Source organism: Hippichthys cyanospilos, chromosome 7, assembly GCF_059441005.1.
Source record: "Hippichthys cyanospilos isolate Australia breed blue-spotted pipefish chromosome 7, RoL_Hcya_1.0, whole genome shotgun sequence".
In the NCBI taxonomy this organism is placed as follows: Eukaryota; Metazoa; Chordata; class Actinopteri; order Syngnathiformes; family Syngnathidae; genus Hippichthys; species Hippichthys cyanospilos.
The window spans coordinates 17,580,797-17,595,459 of record NC_142375.1 but is presented as its reverse complement, the minus strand read 5'-3'; the positions used below and the strand labels follow the sequence as shown (position 1 = coordinate 17,595,459).

Sequence of the window (14,663 nt, the reverse complement as noted above, 5' to 3'; positions counted from 1 at the left end):
CTTTGCCTTAACCCAGTTGTCAATGACTATTACAGGACAAAATCAAATCAAGATAGACCAGATTCAACCCAAAATCCAACATCCAGAAGAAATCTGATCCAAGGGAGCGAAATGTACACTCTGATTTACAATGTATATAAAAGATAAGAACTTTTTCCCTTCAAGCTGTCCCATCAGTGGTTTTCCTAAAATCCCTAAATGCATCACTGACCTTCATAAAGGCAGAAAAGGGAAGATAATGGCAGGTCTTTTAAAAGATGCCGTATTCCACTTAGTTACTGGATGAGTCATTCACTTGAGATAAACCAATAGTAAATAGATGTCTGCTTTTTCACACAAGAAACAAATATAAAATTGTAACTATGTATGTGGACAAAATATTTGGCACCTGTCTGCTAATATAGTAAAAGGAAGCCTTAATAGCACAAATACATAGAAAAAGAATAAACAAAATGAACGGCTCATGGAAAGGGTAGTTGGCATGTCCGCCTCAGTTGAAAGACCCGAGTTCAAATTCAGGGTCACCCCCGCCCTACCACCACCACAAGTCCGTATTATATTTAATAACAATATTCTTTCGAGTAGACATTTTGGCTACTTTCTCTTTTTCTCGAGTTTAATAACTTACTGGCAAAGTATTTTTCTTTTGAATGCTTGTGAGAATTGTCAATAGTGGGTTGAAAAGGAACGCCCAGTCGTATCGATCAACTTAACCGGCCTGAAGAGCCTGCAAAATTCCCGTTGAGGAAGGAACATCAGCAGCCTTGGAGAAAGCGTTTTTTTTTCTTTCTTTTTGAACCGACACAAGGCAGTATGCTTGTATCAGCTCTGATTTCCCCACGGATGGCGGCACGTGGCTCAACTTAACCTACTGGTCAGTCAGTTGCGCTCCCAAATCACTAATAGTGATAGTTATAGTCCAATACCGAAAAGGCCAGATGGGGTTGTTGACCTCGTCACACCTGACCTTCCTTCTATGACCTTTGGGCGTGGTCCCAAGGGTGTCTGGCGTAGAGGACGCCCGGTGAATCGATAGCTTGGGGGAAGCGCGTAATAAAACAAGCGCTCCCATGAGATGGTCCCGAGCGTTGGCGAGACTGCGCGCGTCCATCGTGTGTGTAGTGTCTCGGCTTTTACAAGCTTGTTTGTTTTTATGAGCAGTGGCAGATGAAAGATTTGTACACAGAAGGGAGCTATTTGGGTGCAAACATGAACTCATAGATGGTTATGTGGGTGTGTGCAGTCTGATGGCTATGATAGAGTGAATGCACACAAGAAATTGACTTGTGCAGTCAACGTTACTTTGGCTCACAGCAAAGCATCTCAAAAAACATTTGATGGATCTTATAAATCTTTTCACCAAATGCCACCTTATGTTTTTCTTGACATACGGCGACAGCCAAAAGTATGTTTTTTTTTTCCGTTCTGTAAAGCTAATAAAACATATATTGAATCACGCAAAATGTCTCCTGGCACATCTCAGGCAACTTTATTGGTTCAAGTCTTTGTTTTATTTAACTCAAACTCATTTGAGTAATATTACATTAAGTAACAGGAGTGAGCTTTTAAGCATAGGATTAGCAAATGTTATGTGTTAAATATCACCACATGAGAAGTCTGAAAACAGTCTGAGCACACTTATTAAACAAATACAGCATTTCCTTGTTGTGCATAGCTTCTGAATGATGCAACTTCTCGTGGCTAACGTGACTTGTTAAGATGACATCACAATCGCTGAGATGACCAATTACGGCTCACTTCTTTTCTGGGTTTGGTCATGTGACATTTGCAAGCTGAGACCTTAGGCACTGCGGTAAGCCCATCAGCATTTTAAAGGCAAAATTCAATAAAATCAGATGGATTCTTTGGCATATTTCACATTCAAACAGTCATGTTGTTAAATGGATGACTGTGTTTAGAATAATAAGACCACGTAGAAGCTGACGTTAAGATTTTATTTATATATATATAATATATATATATATATATATATATATATATACACTCCAAAGCAATGACTCTTTTAGTTCTTTCCTCCTGATTTAAACCTGGGTTACAAGCACCCATCTCATCCTGCTCTTCCTCGGCGTTCATCTAGCTTTTATCCCGTCCATCAAGGTGGCAGTTGGGTCCCGCTGTCTGACTTCCTAATGAGCCCCAGGGACACAAGGGGGGTCAGCTTGTTATGGTGATGAGGAGATCCAGGTCGGTCGAAAGGTGGCAGACCTCCCTAATAGGCCCTCGTCAGGTTCTTCTCTCCCTGCTTTCTCCAGCTTTTCTTTTTTTTCCATTTATTATCTGATTATAAAAATTCGAAGGGCCTTGTGTGCCAAAGGTAAATTGTTTAAGTGCTAAACAGGAGCGGTGGGTTCTCCTTCCCTTATCTTTGTCACATTTGAGACTAAAAATATCGGTGTTTGATTAGTAGGGCTGTGTAGATTGATCCAAATATCGATAGAATTAATACTTAGATTGAGATTGCAGTGATACCAACGAGTTAGTATTGATTTTGGCCTAAGTATTGGCGATACTGGTAACAGTTTTCGCTTTGTATTTATTGATTCCAAAATACCATGTAACGCACAACTCTTGTATCATTGTGGAAAATAAAATTTACATGATGACAATATAATGCCTTTTTGGTCAAGAACAACGCAAGACTAACTTTTATTTTGTATCATTTGCTACTAATTGCACAAATTGCTGTTATCGGAGTGGTGAGTAAGACATTCGAAAATCACACTGAGGAGAAAAGTAGGCTTAAAATGGATGAAAGAAATTTTTGTAACATTAATTGCAACGATATGTCAGCAAATTTTGGAGGCCAAATTTACTTCACAGCGATTCTGATTTGACCCCATAACTGAGTACTAACCACATGCTGCTTCGCCAGCTGTAGCAGCCTTCATCCATTCCATATTCTAACGAACAAAAGCCTTTGCATTTTGATTAAATGTTATGCTTCATCCTGAAGAACAGGAAACAAAAACATAAAACCGCCACAGTTAAATATTAGCCATAGGTTTTACACATCTCAGATTCAAGATGTGGCTATGTGTTGGCCCACAAAACGATGTCAAATTCTTTGGATCACCCCTTCCATTTTATTCCACTCAAGGCCACCGTGGTGAATTAACCTTAGGTAAATATATGCCTGTGACGGTCCCATATTGAACACTGTAGCCTTGATGACTCCATGGGGGTGCGTTCAATATAAAGCGGCATGACCTCGCTGCTTTAGTGTCACTCTCATTGGGTAACAGCTCATTAAATGGGAAAAGATGGTTCCAGAAAGACGCCTCGTTAGGACTCTCTTCAACATTTGATCTTGCCAGGGTTTGGTAGGGGGATAAATCTGTCCTAGCAGTTTGCAGCTTGGCTGGGTGCATTCGATTGCCGCACGCATGAAGTGATTAAATGTGGAGCCATTCATTGGTTGGATCAGGTGATATGCAGACTAGATGCGCCCTGCTGTGAAAGTGCCTGGCGAGGAAAATGCTACTGTTCCGCAAGCTGTAAATGTTTTCTGGTATTGCTCAGGGAAATCTTCACGGATGAGGCAAATACCAACTGGAACAAATGGGTCTGTCAGGAACTAACTTGAAACAGTTTGAATTTGGGAGGATGAATAAAAACATGTTAAATAATTTCCAGGTATGCTTTTAGCACATGAGCATGACATGGCAATTCAGTGGCTATCAAATGATTAAGGGTGCTTTGGTTTGCAGTTTACAACACAGGGATGATTGTCATGAAGTTTGGAAGTTTTGTGGTAGTTAAATTTTTGAACCGCAGTTGCAAATGCACAGCAGCAATCAGGCAAAAGTCAGTTCAAGCATTGTAAGGGCGCGAGACCACTTTTATTTACAGTACATGAGTTTTACAGCAATACACAACCATATTTATGGATTCATATAAAGTTGTAGATGAGTCTCAAGTATTCAGACTTGACGGCTAGCCACTAGCAAAAGTGTTGACATCTCACTATGCATACAGGACATGAGGTGCATTCAAATGCATTCAGACACTTAATTAATGGCCTATTATCGATTACACATTTTTAAATTAGACACAATAGTGGCAGACTGGTTAGCATGTCCGCCTCCCATACAAAGGTCGTGGGCTCACTTCTGGCTTTGGCTTTCTTGTGTGGAGTTTGCATGTTCTCCCGTGCCCGGTTTTCTCCGGGCACTCCAGTTTCCTTGCACATTCCAAAAACATGCATGTTATGTGAATACTGGGCACTCTAAATTGCCTTTAAGTCTGAGAGTGAATGGTTTTTCATCAGTGTGCCCTATGATTGGCCAGCAACCAGTTCAGGGTGTACCCTGTCCACTGCCTCAAAACTGTTGGATAGGCTTCAGCATGCTTGTGACCCCCATGAACAAAATGGATGAATAGATAGATGAATTGGTTAATATACTGTACATATTCATGGGTTTGCTGTTAATCGCTGACTAATTTAAATGACCACCATCAAATAAGTGAAGTCCATGCACTAATTTTTTCCTCACTGTTTTTAAGGATTAAGAAAAAGTTATATGGGTACAAAAAAAAAAATTGGAGGCTAACACGGTTCACATCGCAAGAAGTTATTCTAATTCACCCAGTTCACCCAATCTGGGACCAACTCTAATTTTTTTTTTTTTTTTTTTTTACAAAGTACAGGTCCTAGATGGATGTAGAAGCACCAAATTATTCCCATTTACACAGAGCTGCTAAAAGGCTGTTATTTGCACAACATTGCCAATCCTTTGTAAACCCCATAAGTGTTATACATATCTACTGGTTGTTTTAAATAGTACACTCCATTATCAAGCTTCTTATCATAAACGACAACGTAACATTGTAAAGGGCTTAAAATTTGCGACAGGATTCATAGGAGTATGCATGACTTCAGCAGAGAGAAATCATTGCCACCAGTGTTTAATATTTGAATATTGTGAATGTTTCTGTACAGAAAAGAAGCGTCTCACATTTTGATTTTCATTAAAATCCATTGAGCAGCGGCGCTGCTGCCGAATATAAACGTGGCAAAAGAGCTCGTTAGCACTTCAGGAGCTATTCAAGAGCCGAATCAAAGCCCTCTCATCGCAGCTTGTTCAAATATTTGAGACAATTTATCGAATGTTATTAATAAAATGCTCCACTCTCCTGTAATTGCGTGATTGCGGCACCCGGGGTTAGCGCCTCTCGGGATATTTAGCACCATCGCTGAACTCGCCATGTGAAGTGGTCCCGGTGATTAGCCCCTGTTAGCGTAGGGTCTCATCTACCTTTCTGTGTTATTCCCGTAGCATTAGTCTAATGGCCCAGGAAATGCAGATAATGACTCGGCACATAGATTAGCATCTGCCATTTCAGCCTCACACTCACACACGTACGTCACGCTGTGCGCATGGACGTGCCCACAAAGGCCATTAGCTTATCATTGCACACAGTCGCTAACATACAAATAGGTTACATGGCTTGCATACTTAAGCAAAGGGAAGCAAACAGTGTTTGTATTCTACTCTAACTTAATAGCATTTCTATCAACTGATAAACCTCATTTAATATTATCATATGTTATACAAATCAAATATGGGAAGGATATCTCTTGAAGGATATCACAATGGCGAAAAACTTGGCGAGTTGAAACCCTCTGATTTTAACTATGAATTTGAAACACAGCAGTCATTTTAAATTGAGTTTGATGAAACTAGCTCCAGTCAAAACCTACCATTAAAATTATAATCCAGACATGTTTGAAATAAACCCTCATTTAAAAGCCTAATTTCAAACCTATATCATGCCTTCAAATCCATATATTGATACCACAATATCAAGCTCTAATTTAGAAAAAACTTAGAAAACTTACAGCCTGCTTTAAAATCTAACGTGAAACTCTAATCTTTGGTTGAAATCTCAATGTCAACACATCTTGAAAACCTAATTTCTACCTCAAACCTACATTTGAAACTAATACTAACTCCAAACACAAATTCCTGCTTAAATCTATTCCGAAACCCTGAAACGCCAATTTGTAACCATGATTATAATTAGACTAATTTTATTCCCTAGTTTTGAAAAATAGGCCTCATTTCTGTTTTGAAAGACTAAAATTTGCTTAAACAACAAAATACCTTCTGACCCCGACTTTAACCCACACTTGGAACCTTGACTTGAAACCAATATAAAACCTTAAACCTTGTGTTAAACCAAACGAGAAACCTCAATCTTACCTTTGTTTTAAAACCTGTACCCAGATTTAGAACCTACTCAACATGAAATCCTAACACTTAAAACCTTAACTTCGCAACCCAAATTCAGTATGAAAATAATCTGAAACTGTAACTCTTATTTGAAACTGATGACCTAACCCAGATTTAAAACTTTTGTTGAAACGTAGGCACTAACTTGCAAATTTGACACTAGTTTGAAATATTCGCCACTTTCCCAGGCTCAGATTAACTAAAAATCATGTCATCGATCATGTGATCTAGACCTAGAGATCCCGTCTTGAAACCCTAACCAATGCTTGAAACCTTAATTGGTAATCCTAATAAATGTTTTAAAACAAATTGCCTTATGTTGAAACGCTTGTTGCAAAACATAGGGCAGACTTGACACCCTGTAGAGCGAATACGTAAACATTCTGAAGATTAAACAACATACAGCAACAGCTGGTAGTACAAAAGCTGGTGAGGCCATATCATATGTCGGAGCTGACAGTGACACCTAGAGTGGTGACCTATTTCCAGTACTTTTATGCATTCATCTTTGCACTTCTCTAAATCAACAGACCCTGGTGTTACTGTGATGTGTTGCAGTGCAGGATCTACTAAAATATGGCGTGTGTGTACGTGTGTGTGCACAAGGGCTTGGAGGAAGCCCAAGGCTTTTGCTGTGATGTTCTCGGAAGGAGGAGAGATGTGTGGGATGCAATGCAAATGAGCACATCTTTGTGTTTCTCTGCCAGCGTTGACGTCAACCAAGTGTATTGCTGTGTGCGTGTGCATGCATGGAACCACCCCTCCCCCTGCCCCCTGCAGGGCAATGAAGTGGACCAGAGGGAGGAGGCTTTTCTTGCTCCGTCTGAAGTCTAGCCGTCTACAAGGGGTCCTCCCGTGCGCATACACACACACACACACACCACATGCTGATAGATCGTCACTCATGCTGCAGTGACAAGCAATCTGGCATCTGTGACCATCAAGCCTTCACCTCTGAGCCACTCCAAGTCCTCTTGCCAAAATCCCATTTTGTGTCTCAGGCCAGCAAACGAGCTTATAGCTGTGTATGCGCGTGTGCTGTGATTACATGTCCGCATCTGTGAGGGTGGACAGCGCAAGCCTTGAATGTACAGAATAACTGTCATTATTCATGACCCCCACAATGACCTTCAAGAAAGCTTTTGGTGCCTTCTTCTTATTCTTCTCCTTCTTCTTCTATAATGATACGGGAGTCCATTAGTGGCCCCTCTTGACTGCCTTGCTCTTTCTGATTCACTTTGCAGATTGAGCTTTGCTCTTCCCTGAGATCTGCTTCCCTTTTAATCCCCCCCCCCCCCCCCCCCCCACACACACACACACACACACACACATATTATACTTGTATCCAAGACAGAATAGACCACAGGTGTCCAACTCTAGGCCCTGAGGCCCAGATCTGACTCTTATCATGTTATGTGGCCCATGAAAATAATTTAAGTATGTCAACCCACCATTATTTCAAGAACACTTTAAAACGGCCATTGCTGCAAACAAAGTGCTGTACATGATATAAATCAGTCAAAAAGCAACTAATCCAATAAGTATGAGTATGGGACTCTGACTATTCATTTGTGTTCACTGTGGTGGACATTTCTTTTTGGTTTATATCTGCTGACACCCTTCTAAGTCAAGCAACTTGTAAGGCAAGGTGAACTGATGACTTCCATCACCATCCATTCATCTGCAATCCATTTTCTTTTGCACTTGTCTTCATTAGCGGCACAGATGAGCTCGAGCCTGTTAATGGAAGATTAAATTTTGGGGATATGAGAGGACCTCCCAAACAAAAAGAACATGAAATCCCCCAAAAGTTGCTCTGCCAATGCATATTTGAACCTCGACCTCCAGAGTACAAGTCAGACATTCAAACCACCCTATCACCCTGTTACCTCCCTTCACTATCCTTTGTTCAGAATGAGGTCCGATTGAAGGTGTTCTGCGGGGCGTTTAGGATGTTTTACTTATCAGCTAGTCATTTTCCGTCTCATTATCTCAGACAATCATTCTCCATCATCCTATTTTTTCACCATTAAAATTCTTCCTCCTGCAATTTGTAGATCACTAACTGTCTTCCAGTGTGACCAAAAGCGCATGTTGAAGACACACATAAACACTACAGAATGAATACCTCTGTGAATAAACAACAGAGACATACAAACACACACAGCCGGTGTTTATCTACCTGTGTGTTTGTTTGCCTGTGTGTGTCTGACAGTCACATGCCATTATCACCCTTGTTTTTTGTTAGATCATCCCTTGCAACACCGATCCGGCTTGATCCTGAGGGAACCTGGTGCGTCTTTAATGAGCCTTTACTCGCACTGAACAAACAAATCCTGCAGGATCAGAAAGACGACAAAGCTGCCCTCAGTCAGCTTCTGCACAATACTGAACAATCAGCAATGTGTGACTGTGTGTCTCGACCAACCTCAGGCATCACGGCCACATGCAATCTTCTTCATAGAACATATTTCCTCAAACAGTGTCAGTGGAGTATCAAATTGAACAATAAGAGGTACTTATTACGGGCTTGGTATTTTTTTTAAACAAATGCATTTTTTTCAACAGGAATATTGAGAAACAAGCTCTCAGTATGTGTTGAATAGATAATTTTGTTGCTTCAAATGCCACACAAAGCAGCAAAATATTGCAAAATGCGGCATAATATCAGTATTTATAAACATTTTAAAAATTTCACACAAGATTACATTACATTTGTACCTTCTCGAAAGAGATTGGCAGTCCCGCGTCATGTTACATGTCCCGTCACACCAAAGACATCCTATAGATGTGGTCCTATCACCCAATTCCGCAAGTTTTAAAATTAAATTAAATTCTTAACAACCAACAGTATGTTTTAAATGTTATCATGAGATGATATTACATGGGCGTGGCACTCCTCCAGAGGCTTCCGTGTTAATCATCGCTATGGACTATGGTAAATGCAGCACCTCCTAAAAAAAAAAAAAAAAAAACGGTCTAAATCTTACACATTGTCCCTTTTAAAGCAATATCTCACAAGAGTGTTTTATGTATTCATCAAACTTTTTGAAACTCATTCAATTTTCTCATTCAGTTTTTAATTTTTTTTATTGCCTACCTTATTATTTGCTCGATTATGGAATGTAGTTTCCGCGGGGAGGCGAACACAATAAGAATTTCATTGTGGTTATTACTGTGCATATGACAATAAAACTTGAATCTCGAATCATTTCCCCAATTATCTAATTTTGCAATTATCTAATTTAGAATATTCACAAAATACAGCTTACTATTGAAGCACGACATAAATCATTACTGTTGAGATGCTGAACTTGAAGGATTTGGCCAATTTCAAGTAAAATGATGGCTCTAAATTATTACTTGATTATGAAAATACCTGTCGATTAATCGATTGATTTTGACCACTGTATATTTTTTTTTACCTGTAGCTGAAAATTTTCTGCTAGGTGGTATGCATCAGTCACAACTAGTGACAGTAACAATAGAATGTTTATACTTTATCCAATTGACAATAACATGTAATTGGAGTGTATGACTTTCATCAGTCATGTTAAAGTGGTTACCGACAAAAGTTTTTTTTTTTTTTTTTGGGGGGGGGGGGGGGGGGTACAGCATTTAATTTTCATAGTAATAAATACACTTGGATTCATTGATGCAAGTTGTCCATAGGAGCAAGGTTCATAGTTTCAGGAAATATGGGTGCTGGGTACACGCCGCCAAGCAGGAAGATTCTTGCGAGATTCCATTCTCGGCAAATGCCGGCGGCTGAGTGATGATGGCACACCAAAAAACAGACATTTCCTCTGCTTAATAGTCCTCGAGCTCCAAGATGTGTTCTGCCTCAAATGTAGCATAATTGCTAATGGAAGACACTTCATGTCATTTGAGCAGAGGCAAAAGAATGGCTTTGGAAATACCACATCTCTATTAAGGAAATCTCTCCGTCTCAGCTTTTTGTATACATGATATTTTCAGGCTCACCTTTTTAGAGATGAAATGCCAAATAGACAAAAAGATGTTAAGACGGAATGTTGTGCATAGCTGACAAGCATAATGATGCAGGACTGAGCCATTGATGGATTTGGCGAAGTGCTTTATGCTGTCTGTCACATAGCAGGGTGAACTCAGTGTCCGATGTTGTATTGCAAGTTTCGACAAGGATTTCAAGTGTACCAGTGGACTATTCATCCAGGGGGGGGAAAAAAAAATGTTTGAGGGGCTAGTGCAGGCATGGGCAAACTACAGTCAGGACATATGCTGCCCATTAAGCGTTTTAATCAACCCCTAACCCAAAAAAAGAGGGATTAATCTTATACTCAATTATTTGGGAAAAAATTCTGTTGCTGGTTTGGTCATTGTTTTCCAAAATAAAGGCAGATGTTTGCCAAAAGGAAAATAAATAAATGTTTTCATTAAGGACTACGGAAAACATAAAATAATAATTGAAAGAGTGAAATTCTACACTTAGCTATGTCTCCTAAGTTTCTGGAGAAAACCCATGCAAGTGTGACGAGAACATCCAAATTGAGATTGAAACCCAGCCAAGACACACAAATTACTAGGTCGCCGTGCTGCCTAGGGCTAGATCAATGAGTTTTTTAAAATAAAGAAGAAAAAAAAAAACATCAGCTACATATCCAAGAGTGCTCTTTCTTTCCCTTTCACTTGAAACGGACGCAACAATTGCACTCATTAACACCTGTAAAACTACTAAAAGTATTCTTTTCTTCCATGAGGGTGATAATGCCCTCTGATAGTTTGTGTGCGCGTGCGTGTGTGTGTGTACCTTTTAAATTCATTCCACCACAAAAGAGCACATTTTCTAGGGTTTTTAGAAATAATCCAAAAATAACTCTCATTTTGCAGAATTATCTGTCCAAGGGCAACACAATCCCTGCAAATATTCTTTGAAACAAGAGTGCTTTTATTTTTTATCACAGCGTAATTAGTGAAATGAAATGTGTCGCTTTATGTTACGTGATGTCAGCGAAAGCCTATTTTGTTTTGTCCCACGAGTCTGATTGCTGCCTTCCTTAATTAAAGCCTAGGCTGTAATTGCTGTCACAAGTCTTGCAAATACTCTGCGTTTTATTGTGCTGAACCAGTGAAAGTGACATTAATACAACAAAGCGGTTGATTTAGTGGATCTATTTGTGTGAGGAGGGAAAACATTTCAGATGGGAGGAAAAACACGCTTTTTGTCACACAAGTAAATTTTAAACTAATTGTGAACTCTTGTGAATAGCTGACAGCCAGTTTTGAATGCATGCTGCCTGTTGTCTATCGTCAGCTCAGATGGGATCATGGAAAATGGATGACTGGGGGATATACAACCACCGAAATAAATACAAATAGGTGTTTTAAAAAAAAAAAAAAAAGTTAAAACTAGGGATGCACTGAATTCTAAGCCACCAAAAAAGTTCTGCCATAAGACTATAAAAACCAGAAAGCAGATGTAACTACGCAAGAAACAGGAAATGTCAGTTTGAAGAGGAAATTACGGAAAAGAGCATTACTGAATTTCCACTTCTTTTCTGGAACTACGGGTGAGCCAAATGAAGACCTACCAATGAAGAACGTCAAATGCCAAAGGTGTGTTGCAAAAGCTAACTTCAAAATACCCCCCAAAAAATACGTGGATAACAATGCAGTAGCCATAGAAGGCTTTTATTTTGAAGTCAGCTTTTGTAGCTGTGGCGGCTAGCTTGAGTGCTTGCAACCGTTTTTACTGCAGTTCTATCTACCGACATCAGCACGCCGCAATAAAATCAATTGCGAAAGACGCTAACAAAGCGCTAATCACTTCAGCTGTCATAGTATAATACAGCACAAGTCTCCACCATTAGCAGATGGCTGCTAACTATGTTTATGGCGCATGTGGCGCTTTCAAATGTAGTACAACAAAAGGTTGTCAATGCATTACATATTAATATATACATAAAATGACATTAGAAAGAGGCTTAAATTACTTTGGTATTTTACCTAATTACAATAAATGCTCTGTCTAGTCACTTGTTTAAAACACTTAATCAAATAACTAGATTTTGTCTTTTACTCTAGTATCAAGTGTCAACAAATCAAAACAAAATATAAACCTCCCTTTTTTATATATAAATATTATAATGTTTACAACCCCCTCCCAAAAAATGTAGCACATTTCCTGTTAAGTTAGTCCCCTTTAAACAGGCATTAAAACACTTAATAAAGTCACAGTATGCAGTTTTATTGAGATTTCTCTGTCATTTACAGGCCTGTGCCGAATGCTGCTTGTGACAGTGCAGTCATTTCCTTAGACTGCTGCAAGAAGAAGTGCTAAATAAATTGCTTTTTTTTTTTTTCAATGGTTTGGTTTTCAGCCATTTATTTCATTCATTTCAGATTTTCATTTTGGTGCATCCCTACTTCAGTTTCATTCAGTACGAGCTTTTTTTCCTCCTCCTTTACCCTAATATTTAAAAAAAAAAAAAAACTGTATACAAGCAACCGGGATTGAACTTGAACTATGTAAATCTGTTATTTCAAGAAGTGTGCAACATTGGGAACCATTTTTATTCATCAGCAACATACAAGTAGCTACCATCTTGAAAGAAGCTGACTCCCATGGTGACCATTATTATTTCTTTTGGAAAATTCAAATCCAAACAAATTGAGCGCGGACAAGATCCCAGAGTGTAAATGTGCAATGATAAGAAGTGGAAAAAGCCCAAATCTAAGATTTCGATCATTGTTTGTTAAATTGCATCTCAACCTCATAGAGATTAATGTAAAAAATAGCTTCTTATTGCATTAATCTCTTCCCCGTGACCTCAGTATCACACAGCCTCATCTGTGTAAACAGCACACACTGTACAGAAGGTTCACAATTGCAAATATATGCATAATGCACAACCACACACACTCATCAACACAAATATGCTCCACATTCTTCTTGCATCACACAGCAATTATCAGGCCATCATAGCGGTGATAAAAGGCTCCCTAATGCACTGCGCCCTCAGCGGGGTGCACAGTCTCCCTGTCTGCCATCCCTACCTGCTCCCCACTCCTCCCCTCAGGCCCGACTAGTCGCACACATGCTGTAATTGGATTAGCCGTGACAGTAATGCACTGCCGGGGTCCCGGAAGCGCAAATACGTACTAATAAATTGCAAGAGAGCGAATTAAGACTTTCTCTATCATTTACGAGAGATTATGAGTGGCAGAATTAAGTAAGTGTGGGAGCTCATTGATGCTTTGCTGACCTTGAAGCTATTGGAGTAACAGAATCACACCCGGACAGTGCCGCACAGTAATTAGCCTGCGCACCAACAGACAGCCTAATAATATTGTCGTTGCTATTAATAATGAGAGTGATAAAGGCGCACGTAATTACGGCACTCATAATCGTAATGATGTAAATCAGGATCTGAGTTAGCAAGCCGAGTGTGTAAGTGTGTGTATGCAAATAATGTGGATGTGATTAATTATTTGGGGCAAGTGTTTAGGATTTAATGTCATTAGAGCTTTGGATTATGATTTATGTAACAGCGAGTTGGTGTTCTTCTGCAAAGCACAAAAGCCAGAGGCATTGTTTTGTTCAGATTCCGTTGTGGGGTTATACAGAAGCTACAGAAAAGATTTCCATCAAACCAAAATTTTGGAACGTTAGCATGTGCTGAGGATAATTTCATATACTTCATGACGCAAGTAGAAATATTTTCCACTTTTCCCTGTCAAAAATAGTTATAGTCATTCACCAGAGAAATACAGTAATTATTTCCTCCTCGCTTCAAAAGTGTGGCTCCTTGTTGCATCTGAGTTTCTCCGTTTACTCCTCGAAGAAATCAACGTATTCAAGTTAGACTCCCATAGTGACAATGTAATGCGAAGAGGGTTTTACTTCCATCTTTCGCTTGTTAAGGTATAGTTTGCAAGGCATAGTGCATAATATCTTAAGTAATTATGCAATGAAAAAAACAGAACCCATTTGTGCATACATGATCGTGTATTTGGGTTCGAAAACAGGTAAATCCAGGGTGTTATTCAGGTTTTTAAAAACCTAAACGTTGTCCTTATTCAGGTTCACGCGTGCATTTCTATGGCATTTAAAAAACACAAATATTATCAATATTCAGGTTTTAAAAAGGTTATTGATGTACTGTACACAGTCAATACAGTATGTCTCATTATTTTAAACACAGCATTCTGAGGGCTGTGAAAAAAAGACCAAGTAGGTTGACTATAAAATAGGTCAACAGAAAATATTGGCCTTGAGGCTCTGTTGGAACCATGTTTGTGCCACAGTTTTATACTTTGAAACACTGTGTGCATCTGCAAAAAAGGTCAATGGCGGCCACAGAGCAAGACCACCCCTTGCCTCCCTCCATCAAAATAAAATATGGGAATCACAAATTTTGGATTATTTAT

At 39.3% G+C, this 14,663-nt stretch overlaps 1 protein-coding gene across 7 annotated transcripts in view; it reads left to right on the top strand.

Annotated features, from left to right (window-relative positions):
* The window catches only part of LOC148421374 (uncharacterized), a 91,717-nt gene that overhangs the window by 46,559 nt on the left and 30,495 nt on the right, over positions 1 to 14,663 (top strand). The window lies entirely within an intron of this gene.